The sequence below is a fragment of the Canis lupus genome, chromosome 17, assembly GCF_003254725.2.
Source record: "Canis lupus dingo isolate Sandy chromosome 17, ASM325472v2, whole genome shotgun sequence".
NCBI classification, from domain to species: Eukaryota; Metazoa; Chordata; class Mammalia; order Carnivora; family Canidae; genus Canis; species Canis lupus.
Genome location: NC_064259.1, coordinates 39,213,890 through 39,239,047, shown reverse-complemented (window position 1 = coordinate 39,239,047; position 25,158 = coordinate 39,213,890). Strand labels below are relative to the sequence as shown.

Genomic DNA, 25,158 nt, shown 5'->3' with positions numbered 1-25,158 from the left:
CCAAACCTAATACTGACATATTGCATGCATCAGCCCCTGTAGAGCCCGTACCTTTATTCAGACACCCTTGCACTTCCTTTGACCATGAATCCTTCCCAGGAAAGGCCCAAAGTCCTGGCCAAACATCTCTTCCTCTATGAGCCTGCTCTGTAAACTTCTCTCCTTTGTCCAGAAATAATCATTGCCTTCTCTGTTCTCCCATAGCCCTACCTTAGCATTGGCCCAAGTGGTAACAAGTTGTGTGTGTTTCCCCAACTACACTGTGATCCCTTCTCTGAATGATCATGCTGAACCTCTTTGTATGATCAGCACCCACCCTTAAGCCTGACTCAAACCCTTCACAATGCTATGTTGAATTAAATTGCATTAATTAGACCAATAAGAACATTAAAACACAAAAGATGTTCTAAGGGGTCACAGATGAATTCCTAGCCTACTAATTTTTAACAATTATTTATTTTAAGGTAGTATGTTAGAGACATGGTCTGAGTTGAGGGTGGGGTCAGGGCTGCTTCTTCCCAACCTTCTTCTTCCCCTGCTAGAAAAGAGTGAAGGAGTGATCATCTAGTTTCATTATGGGTCATGATTCCTCCAGCTGAGATCCTTAGATGAGCCACATTGGAGCTCTACACTGCTGAGTGAGTGTGCATGCCCTGTATTCATGAAAAGGAATGGAAGGGAGGACTTCAGAGTGCTTTTTGAATTTCTGAAGAAGCCCAGCTCCAAAGAGCACTTTGGCTTTGAACATAAAGGAGGTCTTGATGATATCCATGTCTGAGGTTGGGTTAAACCCCCTGTGAATTATAAATTATCAGTTCTCCTGAATTTTTCCTCTGTGAATAGATCTCCCATGGGGGCTTTGGGGAAGGCTAACTTTGGCCTCAAGGGGCAGCTTATCTGGGATCTAGACATTCGAATGCAGAGTGATGACCATGTCCTTTTTCTTTCAGACATAGTTCCTGTGAGCATCTGTCTGGTGCCTGGGCTTGGGAGTTAAGTCTGTTGTAGAGAACATCTAGCCACTATACCAAGAAGGGCCTCCATGTTTACTGCTGACCATGAGCTCACCCACAGGTAAGTCAATTCCCAGCTCTGAGCACCTCAGGGACCTTGGACTGTGACCTAGGGTGGCTACATGCTGTCAGAACAAGGTGCTCCAAAAATGCTGAGCTCTTAACCCAGCGATCATACCTCTTGGGAAATCTGGAGGTTTTACTAATAGTAGGGCTGGCTCTCCAGGGCAGGCTCCCCCTGGGAAGCAAAGAATTAGGATGGGGCACTTTGTTTGGGATTGATGGGTGGCCTGGGGCTTATTGTCCAGTATTCTCTCCTCCTCTTTGCTCTGTCTCACCCAGAGCTGTGGGAAGAGGCTTTGACAATGGGTAGAATTAAGGGGACCCTGACTGTGGCCTCAACCCTAGCCAGTGGTGGTATACACAAAGGAGCTCCCCGACTCCTGTTCTCTCTCAAGTCCTCTGGATACCCTCCCCACTGCACATTATCTTGTAATACCGCCCCACACCTGGCCCATCACAGCCCCCTCCCCACCATGTACACCGAGGAAAGGCACCAAACTGGATTTTAGGAGCCCTGGGTGCAAGTGTCACTTCTGCCAACAACTGCCTGTGTATTCTTGGGCAAGTCCCTTACCCTCTCTGGGTCTTGATTCCCTCAGCTGTAAGAGGGGGATCATCATCCTGTAAGGCCCTAAGTGTTACTTTGAGCATCAAGACAATGAGTGTAAAACTCTTTAATTTACTCAGAAGTGTGATTCGCGTTTATTATTATTTATCCTGGAAACTCTTCTTTCCTTGGGGCCCTGTGAAGTGAACCAAAGTGTGAATGGTTAGTAATGAACTTTCAGTTTCTCTTCCCAGACAATTATTTGCACTTGTAACCAAGATATTCCATGCCTGCATTCAGAGAAAAGAGTAAGGAATGAAACCTAGGTACGCAGGCATGCTGAGGGAGGGCGTCTTCTGAGCAGAAGGTCCTGCTTCCTTCACTGGAGACTCTGCCCACATCACCAACTCTCCTTGTGAAAGGATGGACATTGTTATCTACGTCAGTGCAGTGTTATGTACGAAGTCTGTGCAGAAGGCTGAGGGAAGAATGCCCGGGAAACCCAACTTCACAAACTTCCTTCATTTGTCACTGGATCGGTACCTGGCTGGTGGGTCCATGAGACTGTTCTCAGCTGAGCCCACTGCAGCATTGGGAAAGGGAAAGAACTCTTCCCTGCATTCCCACATCACACTGGTTAAGGGAGAGAAGACCGCCAGAAAGTTTCGGAACATTTGAAGGCCCCTGCCCCCGTACAGGTGTTTGTCTTCATTCGGATTTCTCTCTTGCTCCACACTTCCTCCTGCATTCCATCGGAGTTCTTGTATCCCATCCAAAGGGCTCCACTTCCCTGCCAGCGATTTCTGTCCTCAGGGCTCCCATCTCCTCCTCCTCCTCCTCTTGTGAACACGTCTCAGTTTCATCTGAGACTTTCTGGGGTTGACTTTGGCACAGCCCCCCATCGTCTCTCACAAATTTGAATTTGGCTCACAAATTCATTCTTTCTTCAGTCTGACTCGATTCTAGACATCACCCTATTTCCCAACTCTCATCCAGGCTCCTCATTATCTACTGAAGTCACTTCCATCCTTTAAGACTGGCCCTGGTGGCTGTCCTCTACCCAGTCCCCAGGGCAGCTGCCAGCACAGACCCAGAGCCAAGTGCACCCTCTCTCCACCCTGCCCTGGGCTGGCACAGCCTGTTCAGGGTACAGAGCTCTGAAAGAGGCCTTTGACCTTGGATATTAGCCCATTGTTCCTGCGCTCACCTTGGTGCCTTTCTCTGGCACCTGCTAGGCCCAGCCACCTTTTGAATCTCATCTACTTTTTCCTCACCCCTGCCTGCCCTACTCCCAGCCCGGTGTCCTATTCATACCTCTCTTAAAAACCTCTCCATAGCCTGTCTTTGTACAGTTGTTATACCATTCCTTCCACCTAAAGTTTTTAATTTACTCCCTCACAGTACCACCCCTCCCCCCCATCTTAATGGCACTTTCTTATCAGCCCAGCATGCATGGAAGGAGTACGCTCATATGGAAGGGGATCTGGGCTGGCTCTTTATACCAAGGGACCCAAGTTGCTGGCCACATCTTTAGATATTTCCCCTTGGGCTGCTCAGACTCCCCAGAGAGAAGTCTTCCAGGCTCTTGCCTGGAGGGTGGGGTCAGCCTCCTTATGTGTTTAAGCCCCAAGCGGCAAGAAGGGCTGGGAGTCCTTAAGATGAAAAATCAATGGATCAGTCCTTGATCCTTTCCTTTTCCATTCTGCACCCGCACTCCACTGTTGCTGAGCCCCCTATCCAGATCCACTTGGTTACCCTCTCATGAGAGTGAAGCTGCAGACTTCTGCTGGAGCAAGAGGGGGGCAGGCACCCAGCAGAATGGAGACATAGTGGGCCTCAAGGGAGCTGGAAAGTACAGCCACTGCAGACACCCATAGATTGCTTCCCAAGTACAAACGCTGCTCGGTGTGCACACAAAGTTAGATCACAGGTATCAGACTCGGTGATTCTCGAACTGCTCTGGGCCTCTAGCTATCCTTTGCCCAGAACAGCTCGTTTGATCTATTTTTAGAATATGGGCTTTTGTGAACATTTCCTTTAAAGTATGATTCCACCACTTTAAAACTCTTTGAAAACAGCTGGACTAGAAGATTCTAAGGTCCCTTCCAGTCTCAGTGTTTTTGAACATAAAATCACCCTTGTCTTCCTCAGCATTGTGCCAGGGAGGATCTGATTCCAAAAATTAATGGGAAACTAATGATTAAATCTCCTGCCAGGCTCTCTGCCGTGGCAAATCCACCATGACTGGGTAAATGGTTTCACTCCCTCCCCATCTATCCTCAGCACCTTCTGTCTTATTTCTCATTTACTTCTGCCACTATTCCCAGGCAAGAAAAAGAAAGGGAAATTTTAAATCAGTTGCATAAAATGCTAACCAGCCCGGCAAACAAAAATGTGAAAAAAGATGGGAGCCTGAACAAATTGACCTCGGTTAACTTTGCAAAGGCTTGCCCCATGGCAGTGGTAGCTGGCAGCCCCTCAGTAGTTTGTCCCAGACATTTGGTGATAGAATCACAGAGCAGTGATTAAGAGTTTGGGCTCTGGGGTCAAAAGGATGTGGGTCAAATCCCAGTGCCACCATTAACTGATTGATTGGTCTTGACCAAGTTATTTAGCCATGCTGAACCTTTTCTCATAATCTGTACAATCAGAGTAATAATATCTACTTTATAGAGTTGTCATGAGGATTCAGTGTGAGATAATACATGTGTGATGTTTGGCACAGTGCCTGATACATAGAAAGAACCCAGTAAATCAGCTATTTATGGTTCCTGTCATTAGAACTATTTCTCTTGGCTTCCAGGAAGTTCAGAGATCAAAGCTCAATCAAATGTTTAGCTGAGACCCCTCGTGTCATTCTCTCCCGCTCCGCTCCCATTTCATAGCTTCTTTTTTTTTTTCTTTTTTTTTTTTTTTTTATTTCATAGCTTCTTAACATAGTTGTCACTTATTGAATTCTTAGTATGTGCCAGAACTTAGAGACATTACCCAACACCTAGCATAGTGCTAGGAATACTATTGGTAACTTGATATATGATGGTAGAATAATTGAATGATCTTTTTCAATGTTCCCAGCAACCCTGAGAAGTAGGTATCATGGTCTTGATGAGAGTAGACATATTTTTGTCATAATTGTGCAGCATCATCCTTTAAAAAAATAATTATGCAGCACCTGAATCTGCTTCCTGGTTGTGAGGCCTCTGCTTTTGCAAGAGGATCTCACTCTGGAGGCTGAAAAGGTGGAAAATTCCCCTTGACCTCTGGCAGCAGGAGTATGGACACATGAACTAAAGACAGCCAATCAGATTCTCACCCAAGACTTTTAAATCTAGACTGAACAATGTACTTGGAATCCCTTCTGGTGGGGCTGATAGCTAAGGCACCCAGTGGCCAGTGGCATCGGTGGTGCTGGGGTGCCCAGTGCCCAGTTACCTACAATTCATTTTGAAAGGTGGGGAGAGTGCTCGCTTCGGCAGCACGTATACTAAAATTGAAAGGTGGGGAGAAGTATTGTAAATGAAATTATATGATGTTAGCTTTGCAATAAAGTTTCTACATCTTGCTGGCCTTTCCACAATTCCCTTTCCTTCTGTAGTTTGTGAGTTTCCTTACTGTTCAATCCCTTTCAACAACTCCCAAGGGATCCTCTCTCGGGATGCTCACCCTCCATCTCCTTGGCAGGTGTTTGGGTAGCTTCTGTTGCCTCTAAGAAGATGAAGCAACATTTCATCAGCTTTTCTAACTACCCCTCAACACCCATCCATCCCTCTTCTGCCTATTCTATGCTCAAGCTGTGCCAATTCAGGGCAACTGGTACTCTTCTCCTCTTGCAAATGAAAATCCCAGGACGAGTCTTTCTGTCACACACAGATGTGCTAGAGTTGAGGGCTGACTCATACATTTTTCTTAAGGAAAAAAGGCTTTTGGGCAATCTGGCATAGGTTGGCTTTCATTGATTTCTTTTTCATTACCTTCTGGGACTCCTTCTTTGCTCCAGGCTTGTGGTAGACTCCGTGGGGTGACCCTGGGAGAAAAAAATACACGTCCCTAAATAAGAAAAAGAATATTGAACTTGGAATTAGGAGACCTGTAATGGAAGCCTGGTGGGGCCCTCACTCTCTGCCAGATCTTGGGTAGGTTCCCTAACTTTTCTAAGCTTCAGTCTCCTTATCTGAAAAACATGCTCATCCATGCACACAGTCTATGGGTTGCCGGGAAGTTTGAGTGCAGGTGCATTTAAGCCAGCATGAATTGCCAGTTCATGGGAGACATCCCAGAGATGTGTATTTCTGTCAAATGAAAAATCTCCCTCCCTGACAATGGAGCCCAAAAGGAAGATGCCCCACATCTCCAGCCACCCTAAGTAGGGGTGGGGGAGGCAGGAGCATCAGAGACTCAGGGCATCTGGCAACATGGGAAAGACTACCTGCGATCATGTTAAATGTTGGTTTACACTAGTCAAATATCTTTTGATATTCTTAGCAAGAGTGCTTATAAAAGAGAGCAAGGAGGGACTCTGAACAACCAGTGTCGTCAGCAGATGAGGGAAGGTGAGTGCAGGGAGGAGGGTGCCAGGAGAGGAGGTGCTAGAAAAAGAGCTAAAAACAGCCCTTATACATAACCGAGTGTTGTCTAAATAGTCCTCAAATCTAGTTTCCCCTTGGCCTTAAGATGGGATAGCAAACACACTGGAAGGACCCCCCCCCCCGGGTGCCGTGTCAAGACCCCAATCCCTGTCTCAGCTCAAAAACTTAGGAGGTAGGGGATCCCTGGGTAGCTCAGCGGTTTGGCGCCTGCCTTTGGCCCAAAGTGCAATCCTGGAGTCCGGGGATCGAGTCCCACGTCGGGCTCCCAGCATGGAGCCTGCTTCTCCCTCCTCCTGTGTCTCTGCCTCTCTCTCTCTCTCTGTCTATCATAAATAAATAAATAAATAAATAAATAAATAAATAAATAAATAAATCTATCTTAAAAAAAAAAAACTTAGGAGGTGAACGAACTGGGAGGGCTACCTAAGCTCCCTGGGCCTTAGTTTCATGTACTGTGATAAAGGGAAAAATACTAGTGCTTGCCTCACTATGGTAGACACAACGAGCAGACGATTGAGTTTTATTAAAAGTTTATTGAGATACAATTCACATACTATACAATTCTGTATTTTCTTTGGAGCAGCACTACTAGGGCATATTCTTTACCTATCAAATGGTACCTATCAGCTGAGGAAGCTGAGCAGAGACACATGACACCTCTTGGGGCCTCCCAAGTCACTCCTGCCTACACTCCACTGACCAAAGCAAGTCACAAGGCTGTGTTGACATCAGTGGTGAGAAGTAGGAGGCTCGGGCTAGTGGGCAGAGCTGCCAAGTCACGTGGCAAAGGTGGGAGTGTAAGATTGTACTACAAGAAGGATCTGAAGATGGGAGGAATGATGTATTCTATGATAGAGGACAACAAATGCCCAGAAATGCAGTGTGGATCGTTTGGCTCCAGGACTTTACAGGAGCCCACCAGTGGTGTTTTTCTTAGGATGGTCAACTTCTACTCTAGCCTCCTGTTTCTGAGAAGGGACTTTCCAGGTGAGGGACTGTGCTACTCCAGCCTCTTGCATAAACTTTCTAGGCCACAATTCCTAGTTCCTGGCTCACCAGCTTCCCCACATCCACGTCCTCTGAAGTCCTGCCAAAAGAAACAGGGCTTCCAAGGGTTTCAGGTCTCCTTCAGCCTGGCCAGACCCCTTTGTTCCTGTTCCTAGGGTCCAGCAGAGTTCAGACCCCTTTCTCCTGTTCAGTCTCCCAAATACGACTTTCTTATGCTGCTTTCCTATACAATATGGCCTGATGATACATCTGACAGAGAGCAAAGACCCAGATAGCCAGGCCCTCAATTCACAGAAAAGCCTGTTTAACATTCCTAGGTTAAGATGGAGACTCCAGCAGTGAAAATTCAGAAGTCAGATTAGGTTTCCAAAGGGTGATCATTCCATAGTTTACATTCTCAATAAATTACCTGCTAAGTTGCAGTTGATTGAGCTTAAAGCAAAATTCTGAAAGCTTTGGTCAACATTTTGCTATAAATACCCTTCTGGGCCCTTCAATATTGTGTCTGCAATAAGCATTTCCTTGGGTACAGCCCAAAATTAGCATGAATTATGAAAACGATGCAGAAGCTGGTTAATTGAGGAACTGGTTAAACGGCTTTTCTCCCTAAGAGCTATTACCTGTCTGTTACCACCTTCTCCTTATGGAGGTTGTTTTAGTGTGGACTTTGCAGGCTGATTTCTAAACATCTTTTCAGGAAGGTGACATAGAAAACAAGCCACAAGTTCATTATAAAGTTAAACATACACCTATTTTATAACCCAGGAATTCTGCTCCTGGGTGCTTTTACTCCAGACAAATGAAACTTCTGTCCACCCCCCCACAAAGATTTGTATATCGATGTTCATTGTAGCTTTATTTTCTTTTTAAAGATTTATTTATTTATTGAGGAGGGGAGAGGCAGGAGAGAATCTCAAACAGACTCCCTGCTGAGCACAGAACCCGACGTGGGGCTCTATCTAATGACCCTGACATCATGCCCTGAGCTGAAACCAAGAGTCAGATTCTTAACCGACTGAGCACCCAGGTACTCCAGAAGATTTTTTCTTAATAGCCAAAAACTAGGAGAACCCAAACATCCATCAACAGCTGAATGGATAAAAAAAAAAAAAAAACTGTGGAATATACGCATAATGGAAAACTCTTCTTCTGCAATAAAAATAAAGGATAGCCAACATACGTGACAACACAGATGAATCTCATGGATATTACGCTGTGTGAAGGAAACCACACATGAAAGACTATCTACTCTATGATTCCAGTATTATAACACTGTTTTAGTCAGTCCAGGTTGCTATAGCAGAATACTATAGACTGGGTGACTTACAATGACAGAAATTTATTTCCCATAGTTCTGGAGGCTAGGAAGCTGAAGATCAAAGAGCCAACCGATTGTCTGTGTGGTCAGAGCCTTTATCCTGGTTCAGAAATGGCCATCTTACTCCTGTGTCCTCACAGGACACAGGGGTATGGATCTCTCTGGGATTCATCTTATAAGAGCACTAATCGCACTCATGAGGGCTTCATTTCTCAAAGTCCCCACCTCCACCTGCTAATACTCTGACATCATGGGTTAAAGTTTTAACATGAATTTTGGAGGGACACAAACATTGAATCCTCAGAGACACTCTGGAAAAGAGAAAAACAGTCAATGATGATAGAGGTCAGAACAGGTGGAATTGGTTGGAACAGGGGAAGAAGGAACTTTTTAGGTGATAGATATGTTGTATAAGAGAAAACTTAAGAGGTTCATGTACTAAATGTTAATGGGGACATTGGTGACCTTAGAGGTAAAAAGGTGGCTGGTAACATGTGGTCAACAGCCAACTGATAACATTTTCACTTTGTACAATTACCTAATCATTTATGAAAAACAACTTCTGAAAAAGGAGTATGAGACTCATCCAATGAGGTTCTTGAAATCATTTTGCAAGTGGGTCTTAGGTTCCACTTAGTAAAGTCCAAACATCGCGATGGGTGACTTTTACATCAAGGTCCATGATGCTTCCTTGCTGAAGAGCAAGGCTTGTCCAAGCCCTGAGACCTTGAGTCTGAAAAGTCTGTGACAGATGGGTGAGACAGCACCTTTCCAGCCTAAGATGAAACATGATTGTCTAAAGATGCCTCAGAGTTGGAGAATCCTGTTAGCTGGGGTGGTGGGAGGAGCTCTGGACTGGGACCCAATATGCCTGGAGTGAGACTGACCTTCCAATAACCTGCCCTGGCCAGTACATCCATGTAGGAACCTGCCAGCATTCAGCCAGAGACAAACAGTGCTGTGACCCTGGACAAGGCAGTTGCTGCTTTTCCTCTGATCTATCCAGGGCCTCAGGACTCCTAGAACAGGACGTTCATCATGATTCTGCCTTGACCAAAATCCTTTAGAATCCCCACGCTGCTGTCCTTGCCAGGAAAGGCAAAAATCTCCCTTGTGCTGAAGGTCTGGCTTTGTTTGATGTGGCCTAGGACTGAACCGGGCTGTGAGTTTTCCTCCTGCTTGCTTGATTAGACAAGTTTTTATTTTAGTTTTTTTTTTAATTTTTTTATTTATTTATTCATGGCAGATACAGAGAGAGAAGCAGAGACATAGGCAGAGGGAGAAGCAAGCTCCTTCCTTGTGGGAAGTCTGATGTGGGACTTGATCCCAGGACCCCAGGATCTAGACACAAGCCAAAGGCAGATGCTTAACCACTGAGACACCCAGCTCCCCTTAGACAAGCTTTTTAAACACAGAGCTTTACTGGAAAGTACACACACACACACACACACACACACCCCAATGCAAAGGAAACCTAGAGCCCTTTCTCCTTTTTTTGTCAAATTGTCTCTAGAATATGCCTCCTTTCCCACCCCTCAGAGGCAGAGACCCTCTCCAGTGGGGGAATCTCTGGGTTCTGTTAGTTGCCGGGTGGCACCAGCTGATCTGTTCACTCAGCCTCCTGGGACAGTCTCGTATAATGTACTTCAAGGGATGGGCTGAGGGAGGGTTGCCTCCATCTCTTTCTCCCAGTCACTGTCTTCTGGGTCTCGTGAAGAATGCTTCATACCACATGCACTCAGAAAGGCACATACACACAACCACTCAGTACCAAGCAGCTGTTCATTAATTCATTCTCCAGCAAGGATATATGGAGGCCCTTCTGTGCCAGGCACTGTGCTAACCATCAGTCTATGGCAGTAAGAAAGATTAACCCCAGGGGGAAATGTGTGCAGTGCTCACTGCTGATACAGTGCTCAAGGGGAAACAGAGAAGTCAAAAGGCAGTTCTAACAGAGTGATACATCCCACCAGGGAGGAAGTGCTACACAAGTGTAGAGTGGGGACACTACTTCATACTCAGAGGACTCAGGAGGTGCTTTCCCAGGGGACATGTGTGCTAAGCTGAGACTCTAACCATAAGTTGTTCAACTAAAGAAGGATGGGGAGGAAGGTATTTTAGAAAAAGGAACAGCATGTGCCAAGACCCAGAGGCAAGAGACAATGGGTTTGTTCAAAGAGTGAAAAGGAATTTCTCATATCTGGGTGCTTAGAGCAGAAGAGAGAAGGGGAGGGTAGCTCCTCAGCTGGAAGGTTTCCAAAGGCAGCAGAGTGAGTAAATCAAGAGCAAGGGCTCTGGGATAAGGCTTCCTGGGATGAACCTTGGCTCTACCGCTCCTAGTTGTGTGACCTTGGGCATGTTATTGGCCTTCTCTACTTCAGCAGAATCATTGTAGTGCTTACCTCTGAAGAAGGATGGAGACAGATACCACACATAGCTGAGAACTACCTACCATGTGATGTGTTCATTCACATCAGCCATTACTGAGCTCCTAAACCCCTCTAGCAAATCAGAAGTGGTTCCAAAATAGAAAGCAGAGTGTAATTACAGGGGTCAATCCTTTAAAAATAATGCTCTATATCAAATAAAACTACCTTTGGCATTATAACCACTAGGATAACCACAGTTCTCTTTCAAATAGCATTTTATTTATTTATTTATTTTCAAATAGCATTTTAAAAGTTGCAATGTATGGGGTGGTTAGCTGGCTCTGTCGGTGAAGTGTGTGACTCTTGATCTCAGGATTGTGAGTGGGAGCCCCGTGTTGGATGTTGAGATTACTTTAAGACATTTTTTAAAAATCTTTAAAAACTGAAAACCCAATAAAAATTGCAGTGTGATTTCCACACATTTGCTTTGTTGAAGTCTTAAAACTTATCTGCTTATGATGAAAGCAGAATATCCTCCTTTTTATAGAAAATTAAATGGAGGCTTTTTGCCTGGAGTGGGCCAGCCCCTCTGACACCTCCATCATACATAGCCTATGAAGCTTGACTCCTTCCCTCTGCACCCATACCCTTGTGTTAAGCCCAGTAGGTCAGCGTTCCCCACTTCCCAGGCATGCACTCCCCACCATGCACACACACACCGGCCCTTAGGGCTCATCAACCACCTGGGAAATTCCCAAGTTGCTGAGACATGGCTGCATGGGGCTCGATGTGTGACAACTACAACCAACATGTTCTCTTTAAGGGTGTCCCAGACACAGCAGCGTTCCAGCACTCACCCCGCCTATGTCTGGGACATGTCATAGACTCTGGGACATGTCATCTGGGACTGTATGATCTCAGCAGTCTTCTCAAGGAACAATAGTGTTGGCCCAGCTCTTACCATGCTGGACTGATCAGGGTGTGTGATTCTTTCATATGTTCATTTTATCTCCCACCTTAAGTCCCTTGGGGTGATGAATTATGTCTTCTATTTTTTGGGTATATACAAGGTTCCCCCCTAGTGCTAGGTGCTTAGTTGTTACTCAGTAACTACTTGCTAGCCATACATTTGTGGGTGTTTTTGTTTTGTTTTGTTTTTGCTAGCCATACATTTGTAATGGTAAATACACACTATGGGTAGTGTCCCTGTATTGTGGTATCAAGGGAATTTGGTTAATCATCAGAAAGTTGCTTGGGAACAGTGAAAAATAAGCAAAATGAGTTGGGCTTGAACCATTATTTCATAGTCTTGGTCAAGGATGGGTTAATAAAAGCAGAATTTATCCTAAGGATATAAGGTAACCTCTGGGAACACACCAGTGAAAGCCAGGGCTCACAGGACCTGGTAGAGGAAGGCAGGCCTTCCTCCTCTCCTTCTTCTGCTCCTTCCCTCCCAGGTTTCTTCATCTTTGTTTCTCCCACTGGCTACTGTTATCTTCTGCTAGGAAATAACTCACTGCTCTGGGTTACCATGCTACAAAAAACAACTCCAACTCTCCAGAATCTTATGACTCCACTGGCCCACAATACTACAGTGGTTTCTATGTCTCTTACTTCAAATATCTGAGAAAGAATCTAATTGGCTCAGCTTGGATTAGTTCTTCCCTCTGATCCCATACTTGTATCCAACAAGCATTTTTGGGGGGCTGTCCTGTACCTTTTCAGAATATGTTAAGCCCTGGAAAGAGAAAGGAAGAATTGAAATATGAGGATTCTGACCTCCGTGTGTTCCATGCTCTGTTTCTAGTGGTAGGGGCTTAACCATTGGGCCCAAGGGCTACGCTGAAGTTAGAATATGGAGTAGGTACAATAATTTTAGGGGAAGAAACGTGGTAACACAAGCTTGAAATATAGGCCAACAAGAGAGGATCAAATCAGCCATTATCTTCAACTACAAATGGGCAAATATTGAAAAGAATGAGAAGACCCGATGTTGGGGCAGGATATGAGGAATCAGGCCCTATCATCCACTGCTGATGGTAGCAAAGAAATGGACCAATACTGCTGTAGGGTATCTAACAACCTCTGCTGAGATAGTAAATGTGTATCTCTTGCAATCACCAATTTTAGGTTTAGGAATCTATCTTATGTAAATAATTGAACAAGAGTTCAAGAATGTTTGTGTGTGAATGTGGTATTATTCACAGGAGAAAAAGGAGAAAAAAGAACTCAAGCTTACATGGTGCACAAGCTTGCTTAGGTAAATTATAGCATAACAGAACATCATAAAACAAAAGAATGATCTAGCTCTATATTGGAATAGAAAATATCTTAGATGTATTGTGTAGAAAAAAAGCACATGGTAAAAATGGCCATTCACATAGGAGCTGATTTACATGAAATTGTTCCCATTTGACTCTGTGGACATGAGGCACAGTCTAGAAGGAATTACTAATATGTCAGGGGAAGGCTGAGAGTTTAGGTGATTGCTACTTTGGTCTATATTTCCTGCATTGCCTGAATCTACATTATTATCTGTTTTCATAATCAGAAATTCAATAAAGCTGGGCTGTTTGTTTGGTCTTTTTTTTAAAATAAACTTTCAATTTTCAAATAGTTTTACAGAAACTTGAAAAGACGTATAGTGTTCCCATACACTCCACCCCAGTTTCCTGTGGTACTAACGTTTTACATTAACATGGTACATTCGTCACAACTCATGAACCAATACTGATACGTTATATAAACTAAAATCCATACTTTATCCAGATTTCCTTAGTTCTTTACTGAATGCTCCACCTCCTTGAGGATAAACTGTCTTCATAAATGTAGAACTCTTCTGCATGGGGGGTTTGTTTCTTGTCCTCCATTTATTTTTTTCAATCATTTAGTTTTACCAGTATGGACTCATAGATATTCATTGCGTACTTCAAGTTATAACCCCATATTACTTTAATTCTTTAAAAATTACTTTAAAAATTACTTTAAATTAAATTTAAAAATTTAATTCTTTAAAAAATTACTTTAATTCTTTTGTTGCTCAAAATATTTGTTCCACTTCTGGACATTGGGAGCTCTTTGAGTTGGCTCCGGAGCCTTTTTGACATATTCCCATCAATGTGGTCTTGTATTATGCATGTGTGTGTGTGTGTGTGTGTGTGTGTGTATGTGTGTTTAAAGCACTTCTTTACTTTCTGGCACAAGGGCTCCAGGTTCACCTTGTGTATTCCCTGCTCCAACCCTAAAATCAATCTCTCCTCCCAGGAATCCTGCTTCCTTTCCCTGGAGGATGGTATTAGAGACCAAGATCTATGCACTAAGTGCATAGGTAAAGTGTGCACCTAGTAAAGTGAAGTCAAGTCTGCAGTCATGTAGGCAGTCAGTGAAGCCCAGTGGCAGAATGAGGGTACCAATGAGAAGGGTGGGTAGGCTTAGGGACTGTCCTTGGGAGAAGGGCTCACTGGTGCTCAGCCAAACAGGAGACTAGCAGAATAAGAATAGTCAGCCTGGCCCTGCCCTGACCCCATCTCAGGGTTCCTTCTGAGTGGCCAGTGGGCTAGGGGAGGAGGAAGCATCCCTCTCCTTCCCTCTAGAATCTAGGGCCACTGTGGGTGATCATGTTCAGGCTTTAATAACCCCCAGGTCATGCTCATTCTGATGTCCTAGGTCAGATCTTGTTTGGCAACACCTTTGGGGGTAATGTCCAGCCCTGTGTATGTGGTGACTATTCATCACTCTCTGGCTGCCAGACAGCACTTTCAGACCTGTCCTGACTTGAGGAAATTCTGCCCCAGGAGCCTTGAAAAAGCTTCCAAACCAGAGGCCTGGGAGGTAGTGCTCCTTTTCCCAGCATCCTTGGCATTGGGGTTGCAGCACAAAACCTGGTGGCTCACTTGCATGCACATCCTAGCCAGGTGGGGAGCTGATCTGGGGAGGGGGGAGTTGCAGAGGAGAGGTGCAAGCTGACACCTGCTGAGCCCCACCTACCTGAGAGTTGCTCACAGATCTGGCTTGGGGACACAGTGTTGGCTGCACTCAGAAATAGGATCTATTTATATGGGACGTTACTGTTCTTTTAAAAAATTATTCCTAGTTTATCTGAAATTAAACCTTAACTAGGCATCTTGTATTTTATCTGAGACCCTGAAGAAGGAAATGAGCCTAAGGACTGTCTCAAGCCACAACAAGTTCCAGGGCAGAGGGGAATGATTTTGCCCCCCCAGAGTGTCCTATCATATCATCTCTTATCCAGATTTTTTTTGCCTGAAATCTTGAAAACATACAACATAAAATTCTCCAGCTGATAAAAGACGATTGGAAGTGCCAGCATTTGATTTGTCCCGAGGTAGGATTAGGGACACTGATGTGTCATGTACTCTCAGTCCCAAACAGTACTGGGAGCTCACTGCCAGGGTGACATCCAAAGGGGCAATGTCCAAGGCACTGAGGCATGAACACCAAAGAGGGCACTTGAAGAGAGATCAGGAGCTGATCTACCATACTGACCAGATGGGAGAACCAGGAAAGATCAGAAAGTAGCACAGGGCTATAGGACAACAGGAAAGCATGGATGACTTGGACCAACACTCAGCTGGATTTGTACCCTTCCTATAGTACATGCTGCTGAGCAGTAGGATGGCCCCTCTCCTAGGCCCATATAAATGACACTATGGAGACAGCTGATAACTTCTTCTGATTAATCATGCCTGTCTCAAATGAAAGCAAGGCAATGGAGCAGACATACCAAACACAGTAAGTAGCAATTATCACTAGCTTATAACTATACCCTTTCCCATTGGCTTCAAACACTACCAGAAGCATGGTTGGCATTCTAGTAAGTCTGTACTGACTAATCTAGAAAAAAACCCTATTCCATTCCTGCCTTACAGCTGCTTGTCCCATTCCTATCTCCTGCCCTGATCCCTGAATAGTGTTGTGTGACTCCTCAAGCCCAATGGCCCTAGATTTGTGAGGATTTTTATTATCTTATCTTTTATTTTCTAACTAGTAAAGGGGGCTCAATGCTGCCGAGCAAATTGTTTTATCTTATTCTCTACAGGAAAGACATCTCAGGCTGAGACAGGTATTGGAGGCCCCACGAGTTTATCCTAGGAGTGCTTCTTATATGCAGCCTGAGTCACACTATGTTGGAAGGTGAATGACACCTTGCACCTGTGTTTGCGTGTCCAGCTTTTCTGAATGTCAAAGGAAACATGATTGTGATCATATCAATCACACTGTGATATGTTGATCTGACTAAAATCCAGCTTTGAAATGTTATGTATTGTCATGCCTAGATTCTCTATCTAGTTTCTGCTTTGTAGTGAATAATTTATTTGAAGCTTACCTATCATTTGCCTTGGAAGCGTCACATCTACTTTTGATCCAAAACGCTAGAGTTCTGGAGAAAATGAGGAAATGAATGTTACTGTCTTCATTAATCTGTTTAGCACTAAAATAATAATAATAATAATAATAATAATAATAATAATAATAATAATCTGTTTAGCACTGGGCCAGACACAGAAAAGGTGTTGTTAGAAGGTAGCAATGTTCATTCCCTTGCATTAATTTTTGACCAATAAACATTTTAAAATTTTGTACCTAAACCAAAAGTATTAGAAGAAACAAGTAACAGTCACACCCGCTACACACACTTGAGACTCCTGAAGGAAGATTTTCAAAACAAATAATAATTACTGGGGCTCCTGGGTGGCCCAGTCAGTTAAGCAGACAATTCTTGACTTCAGCTCATGGTCTCAATGAGATTATACCCCCACTGGGCTCTGTGCTCAACAGGGTATCTGCTTGAAATTCTCTCTCTCTCTCTCTCTCTCTGCCCCTCCCACCTCTCTCTCTCTCTCTCTCTCTCTCTCTCTCTCTCAAATAAGTAAATAATTTTTTAAAGAAAGAAATAGTAATTATTGTCCAAGGTTTTTTCCACAATGGCGTTTTTGACATTTTGGGCTGGATAATTCTTTGTTTTGGGGGGTGTCCTTTGCATCATAGGATGTTTACTAGCATCCTTGGCTTCTATCTACCATATGCCATTTATACCCCCTTCTCAATTATGACAACCAAATAACATCTTCAGATATTGCCAAATATCCCCTGGGAGGCAGGAAGGTGGGAAATCACCTGCAGTTGAGAGCAACTGATCATTGTCAAATCCTCTGTATGAATTTTAACAGAGGGAAACAAATTTTATGGTCAACAAAACTGTCTTATAAAGGAAAAAATCTGTTATGAAACAGGCCTGTTTGTTCAGCTCTGGTCATTTGATGGATTTGGATATTTCAGGTCAGCTTGGAGCTGAATTTGTCAGCAGGCAAGCATCCAACAGTGATTATTCCCAGCAGAGATGCTGGAGAAGCCCTGCCAATGCAGAATACTCAGAATGCTGGATAAAATGCTTTTTAAAATATCTTTTTAAATGTAGGGTTATAGTAGTGGCCAAGTAAGAAATCTTCAGAGGCCCATGGTGAGAAAAACCCAAATACAGAGAGGCAAATGCTGAAGTCAGGATTTACCCTGAAGATATCTGCCAACCCCTGGGGGCCTGGAGCTGGATTTTGAGAAGTCTTGTGTACTAGGAATATGAGCCAAACTCTGGGCCTTAATGTGGGATGGGATGTAGGATTAGAGACACTTTCATTTAGCTCAGAAAAGTAACATTCTCAGTGGGTGAACTAGAAAAAAAGCTCAACCCTCAAAGTTCTAAGACTTGGCACTAAATTGAATAGAAAAAAAGATCTGCTTTGCTAATTCTTTTTAAAAATATTTATTTATTTATTTATTTATTTATTTATTTATTTATTTATGAGAGAGAATGACTGGGAGGGACACAGGGAGAGGGAAAGAGAATAGACTCAAGTAGACTCCATGTTGAATGTGAAGCCTCATGTGGGGCTTGATCTCACAACTCTGAGATCATGACCTGAGCTGAAACCAAGAGTTGGACACTTAACCGACTGTGCTGCCCAGGTGCCTCTCCTTTGCTAATTCTTAATCATAAGCCTGCATACACATATTTTAGGGGTTGAAATTTATACTTCTTTTTTTTAAGATTTTTTTTTTTTTTTATTCATGAGAGACACAGACTGAGAGAGAGAGGCAGAGACATAGGCAGTGGGAGAAGCAGGCTTCATGCAGGGAGTCCAATGTGGAACTCGATCCCAGGACCCCAGGATCACACCCTGAGCTGAAGGCAGACACTCAAACCCTGAGCCACCCAGGCATCCCTGAAATATATACTTCTTATGTAATTCCAAATTCAAAGCTAAAAATTCAGTGTAAACTTTGTACCAGTTTAGTTGTATCCTGTAGGCACCTGATAGAAGAAATGGAAACCCTCCTGAGAAGGACAAAAACTAACCCCACACCTCAAAACATCCCCAAAGATAAAGCTTTGAGAAATATGAAACAACAATAAATAAATCATAACATTTTAAATATAAAGTCACCATCAGTTAGAACTGAGAGAAACAACAAACTGCAGAATTAGACCCCCAAAGACAGTAATGATTGAATGCATAATATAAAACAAATATGTTTACTATGTTTAAAGAAGTAAAAAAGAGAAACTAGGAAGTACTATAGAGAAGCTAGAATCTATCTAGCTGACCAAGTATAAAGAAAAAAATAAAGGTGCTATTATTTGTAGGTAGCATATTTATGTACATAGAAAATCCAAAGGAATCTCCAAACAATCAGAATTAAATTAATTTATCAAGGAGGGAGGATACAAAGATAATATACCAAAATCAACTGTAACTGGAATAGCCAAAATAACCTTGAAAAAGAAGAACAATGTTGGGGTGCCTGGTGGCTCAGTTAGTTAAGTGTCTGCCTTTGTTTCAGGTCATGATCTCAGAATCCTGGGATCAAGTCCTGCATTGGGCTCCCTGTTCCACAGGGACCCTGCTTCTCCCTCTGCCTCTGCCTCTTTGTCTTTCTCAAATAAATAAATAAATAAATAAATAAATAAATAAAATCTTTTTTAAAAGATTTGTTTAAAAAAAAGAAGAAAAAAATGTTGGAGGGCTCAATTTTAAAACTCACTACAAAGATACAGGAGTCAAGACAGTGTGATATTGGCACAAGGACAGATATATAGATCAATGGAATAGAACTAAAAGTCCAGAAATAAATATTCACATTTAGTGTCAGTTGATTGTCAACAAGGGTGCCAAACCAATTCAATGGAGAAATAATCTTTTCAGATAATTGTGTCGGGACAACTGGATATCCACATGGAAAAGAATCAAATTTGACCATATACACCATATACAAAAGGTAACTCAAAATGGACCAAAGACCTAAATACCAGAGCTAAAACTATAAGTCTCTTAGAAGAAAACATAGGTGTAAATCTTTGTGACCTTGAATTAGTATGACATTAAAAACACAAGCAACAAAAGAAAAAAATATACAAATCATACTTCATCAAAATGTCAAAATTTTGTGCCTCAAAGAACATAATCAAGAAAGTAAAAAGACAATGATAGAATGAGAGAAAATTTTTGTAACTATTATATTTGATAAAAGGTTGTATCTAGGATATATAAAGAGCTCTACAACTCAATAATAATATGAAAAATAACTCAATTTTTTAAAATGAGCAAATCTGAATATACGTTTCTCCAAAGAAAATATGCAATCGCCAATAAGCACACAAAAAGATAATCAAAGTGATTAGGTATCAGGGAAATGTAAATCAATGCATGTATGTTCATCTAATGGATGACAAAGGTGACACTTGGAAACAGTGGGGAAAGGAAAAGATATTCTTTTCTAGGGCAATTGAATAGCGAAGGGGACAAATAAATTTTGACCCCTACCTCACATCATTCACAAATCAATTCTAGGTAGACTGTAGGTCTAAATGGAAATAATTTTTAAAAATCTGTTATTTAGGGGTACCTAGATGGCTCAGTCAGTTAGGCGTCTGCCTTCAGCTCAGGTCATGTTCCTATGGTCCTGGGATTGAGCCTGACATCAAGGTCCCTGCTCAGCAGGGAGTCTGCTTCTCCCTCTCTTTCTCCCCCTGTGTGCTCTCTCTCCCTCTCTCTTAAATAAATACATAAATAAATAAATAAATAAATAAATAAATCTTTTTTTTGGAACAATCATTTATTTATTATTTTTTAGGGAGAGAGAATCTTAAGTAGTCTCTATGCCCAGTGTGGAGTCCAATGTAAGGCTTGATCTCACAATCTTGAGATCATGACCTGAACTGAAATTAAGAGACAGAAGTTTAACTGAAGCAACCAGGCACCCTAAAAATCTTTTAGAATAGAACTTAGGGTAGGCAAATATTTCTTAGCATGACCCAAAAATAACTAATCATAAAGGGGAAAATGATAAACTGGACTACATTGAGATTAAAAAAAAACAAACAAACAAACTTCTGTTCATGGGATGCCTGTATGGCTCAGCAGTTGAGCGTCTGCCTTCAGCTCAGAGCGTGATCCTGGTCCAGCGATTGAGTCCCACATTGGGCTCCCTGTGAGGACCTTGCTTCTCCCTCTTCCTATGTCTCTAATGAATATGAGATATGTCTATGTCTCTGTGTCTCTCATGAATAAATAAATAAAATCTTTAAAAAAAAACCCTTCTGTTCATAAAAAGGCACCATTAAGATTGTGAAAGACAAACATGAACTGGAAGAACATAGTTACAATATAGGACTCACATGGCCAATACACTATTCAAAGCCTCCTTCAAGAAAGGACTGCTCACTGCTGAGTGAGGAGTGTGATTAACTCATAATCTCCTACTGTTAACTCCTTTGGGTCCACACCATCTTTCAAGCCAAGGACCAGGCCAGTGGTCCTTGACCAATGATTAAGAAAGGCAATAATGACCAAGCATGTTTTCTGTGGAGTGTTCCCCAGCCGATGATAAACAAAATAGTGGTACAAGAACCTAATGATTTCCACCCCCATTCCCCATGGGACTCCTCTAATGGGTAGCCTTTGCTCCAGACCTCCCTGTTGGGCTGTCAGAGACCTTCAGGTCTGCACTATAGTCTAATCCTGCTTCCTTTCCTTTTCTTTCTTTTCTTTCTTTTCCTCTTCTTTCATGGGTATTACTCCACAATAAGCCTTTCACTTCCTAACTCTACCTCAGTCTCTACTTCTTAGAGAACTCAAATAATTTTAACTTATAACTGGAATATATAAAAAGAATCATCACAAAATAATAAACAAAATAAAATGGCAGACAACACAACAGAAAAATAGGCAATAGGGACACCTGGGTGGCTCAGTGGTTGAGTGTCTGCCTTTGGCTCAGATCGTAATCCTGGGGTCCTGAGATCAAGTCCCACATCGTATTTCCTACAGAGAACCTGCTTCTCCCTCTGCCTATGTCTCTGCCTCTCTCTGTCTCTCATGAATAAATAAATAAAATCTTTAAAAAAAGAAAAGCAGGCAGTGTACTTGAATAAGCATTTCATAAAAGAGAATATCCAAATAGCCAATAAATGAAAATGTTCTTATGTTAGTCCTCTGGGGCTGCTACAACAAATTCCCACAACCTCCATGGCTTAAAATAGCAAAATTTATTTTCTTACAGTTCTGGAGGCTAGAAGTCTGAAATTAAGGTATTGGTAAGGTCATCTTCCCTCTTGAGGCTCTGCAGGGAAGGATATCCATTCCTCATGTTTTCTGGTTTCTGGCAGCTGCTGGCATTCCTTGGCTGGTGGCTGCATCATTCTCTGCTTCTATCTTCCTCTTAACTACTCTTCTATTGTGTCTAATCTTTCTCTGCTTCTGTCTTACAAGGACATTTATAGGACCCACCTGATAATCCAAATAATCTTCTCGTCTCAAAACACTTAACTTAATCACACTTGCAAAAACTTTATTATGTAAGGTAATGTTCATAGCTTCCAGGAATTAGGACCTGCTCTCTTTGTGGGGCTCATTGAAATACTGAGCTCACTGAAATACTGAAATAATTAGAGGACTACAGAATGCTTCTCCTTCCCTTATACTTACCAGTACATCACTGAAGGCCTATTTACAATAGATCCTTTCAAGCACTACATTATATCCAGCTATCAAGAAGAAATTATAAGGTACACTAAAAAGAAAATAAACAGCTTGAAGAGACAGAGAAAGCATTAGAATTAGACATTGGATGTTGGAATTATAGACAGAGAATTTGAAATAACTGTGATTAATATGCTAAGGTCTCTACTGGATAAACAGACAGCATGCAAGAACAGATGAACAGTGTTTAAGAAGAGAGATGGAAATCCTAAGAAAGAACCAAAAAGAGATGCTAGAGATTAGAAATATTATAACATAGGGACATCTGAGTGGCTTGGTGGTAGAGCATCTGCCTTCTGCTCAGGTTGTGATCTTGATCCTGAGATCAAGTCCCACACCAAGCTCCTCACAGGGATCCTGCTTCTCCCTCTGCCTATCTCTCTGCCTTGTCTCTCTGTGTCTCTCATGAATAAATAAATAAAATCCTTTTTTAAAAAATAAGCATTGTAACATAAATGAAGAATGTCTTTGATGAGCTTATTAGTTGATTGGATATGGCTGTGGGAAGAATCTCTGAGACTGAGAATCTATCAATAGATAACTCTAAAAATGAAAATCAAAGAGAACAACAAAAACAACAACAACAAAACAGAAAAAATATCCAAGAATTATAGGGTAACTACAAAAAGAGTAACACATAATCATAATACCCAAGGGAAAATAAAGAGAGAAAGGAACAGAAGAAATACTTTGAAACATTAATGACTAAGAGTTTCCTCAAATTAATGTCAGACACCAAACCACAAATCCAGGAAATTCAGAGAACACTAAGAAGGAAAATGCCCCCAAAAAACCCCCCTACATCTAGGCATATCATTTTCCAAACAAAAGAGAATCAAAAATAAAGAAAATATCCTTAACTTAAAGAAGCCAGAAGAAAAAACACCTTACCTATAGAGGAGCAAAGATAAGAATTATACCTGACTTCTCCTCAGAAACAATGCAAGTAAGAAGAAAACGGAGTGAAGTATAGCTGACCCTTGAACAACAAAGGGGTTAGGGCTGGACGTCCTGTACAGCCAAAAATCTGAGTATCACTTTTACTCCCTCAAAACTTAAGTACTGATAGTCAACTGTTGACCAGAATTATTACCAATAACATAAATATTCGAGTAACACATATTTTGTATATGTATTATGTACTGTGTTCTTACAATAAAGTAAATAGAAAAAAAGAAAATGTTATTAAGAAAATCATAAGGAAGAGGGATCCCTGGGTGGCGCAGCGGTTTGGCGCCTGCCTTTGGCCCAGGGCGCGATCCTGGAGACCTGGGATCGAGTCCCACATCAGGCTCCAGTGCATGGAGCCTGCTTCTCCCTCTGCCTTTGTCTCTGCCTCTCTCTCTCTCTGTGTGTGACTATCATAAATAAATAAAAATTAAAAAAAAAATTTAAAAAAAGAAAATCATAAGGAAGAAAAAATACATTTACTATACTGTATTTATTTTTTTTAAATGGGCAACCTGGGTAGCTCAGCGGTTTAGGGCCACCTTCAGCCCAGGGTGTGATCCTGGAGACCCAGGATTGAGTCCCATGTTGGGCTCCCTGCATGGAGACTGCTTCTCCCTCTGCCTCTCTCTCTCTCTCTCTCTCTCTCTCTTTCTCTGTTTCTCATGAATAAATAAATAAAATCTTTTTTTTTTAAGCCACATATAGGGGCGCCCAGTGGCTCAGTTGGTTACGTGTCCAACAATTTATTTCAATTCAGGTCTTGATCTCAGGGTCATGAGTTCAAGCCCTGCGTTAGACTCTACCACTTTTTAAAAAAGCCTCATATAAGTGGACTCACACAATTCAAACCCATGTTGTTCAAGAGTCAATGATATTTAAAATGTAGAGAGACAAGAAAACCACCACCCTAGAATTCTGTAAAATTATCCTTCAAAAATGAAGGAAATAGACTTTCTCAAACAAACAAAATTGAGGGATTTTTTTTTTTTTGCCAATAGATTTATCTTGGAAGAAATGTTAAAAGAATTTCTTTAGAGAGAAGAAAATAATATAAGTCAGAAACTTGGATCTACAAAAAGAATACTGAAAAAAGGAATAAGTGAAGGTAAAATAAAAACTTTCATTTTTACTCTTAATTGATCTAACAGATAACTGCTCAAAATAATAATAGCAACCATACATTTGATTATATATGTATATAGTGAAATGAATGACAGCAATGATACAAGGGATGGGAAGGAAGAATTAGTATTATTTATTACTATAAGGTACTTAAATTGTGTGTGAAGTACAGTGTTATTTGAAAGTGGGTTTGGATTAGTTATAAATGTATATTGCAATCTCTAAGGCAACCACTAAAAAGTGTTTTAAAAAAGTGTAACTGATATTTTAAGAAAGAAGAGAAAATAGAATCATATAAAATGTGTAATTAGAACCACAAAAAGCAGGGAAAAAGTGGAGGATAAAAATAGGAACAAAGAACAAAAGCAACAAACAGAAAACAGTAACAAATATGGTAAATATTGATCTGACTATATTAATAATCACTCTGGATGTCAATGGTCTAAATGCACCATTTAAAAGACAGAGAACATCACAGTGTATCAAAAAAGGACCCAAGAAATGTTATGCACAAGAAACCCACTATAACCACAAAGACACACAAATTACAAGTGAATGGATAAAAAAAATATACCATGCTATCATTAACCAAAAGCAAGCAGGAGTAGCTATCTTTTTTTAAAAAAAAAAGATTTTATTTATTTATTCATGAGAGACACACACACACAGAGAGAGAGGCAGAGACACAGGCAGAGGGAGAAGCAGGCTTCATGCAGGGAGCCTGACGTGGGACTCGATCCCGGGTCTCCAGGATCATGCCCTGGGCCGAAGGCAGGCGCCAAACCGCTGAGCCACCCAGGCGTCCCAGGAGTAGCTATCTTAATTTCAGTGTGCATTTCAAAGCAAGGAGAGTTATCAGAGCTATATGGACATTACATAATAACAAAGTAGTCAAGTCCCTGAGAAGACATAATAATCTTTAATGGTCATCCACCTAACAACAGAGTGTCAAAATATGTGAAGCAGTGAATGGTGGGACTGCAGGGAGAGATAGATGAATCCACTATCATAGTTGGAGACTTCAACACCCACCCAGCAGAAATGGGTCAGTAGGTTTCCCACTAGAATCAGGAAACCCTTTTCATTACTCTTTTTTAACACTGTACTGGAAATCCTAATTAGTA

General features: G+C 41.9%; 1 long non-coding RNA gene across 3 annotated transcripts in view; it reads left to right on the top strand.

Moving 5' to 3' along the window:
- The first annotated feature begins 542 nt into the window (after positions 1-542).
- The window catches only part of LOC112664332 (uncharacterized), a 35,598-nt gene continuing 10,982 nt past the window's right edge, over positions 543-25,158 (top strand). For 2 of the 3 annotated variants that reach the window (XR_004806219.2, XR_003139648.3), the window contains exons 1-2: positions 543-638; positions 951-1,074. This is a non-coding gene — a long non-coding RNA (uncharacterized LOC112664332). Of the gene's footprint in view, positions 639-950; positions 1,075-23,910; positions 24,018-25,158 lie in introns of all 3 variants that reach the window. The other variant, XR_007402940.1, reaches the window with a different exon arrangement.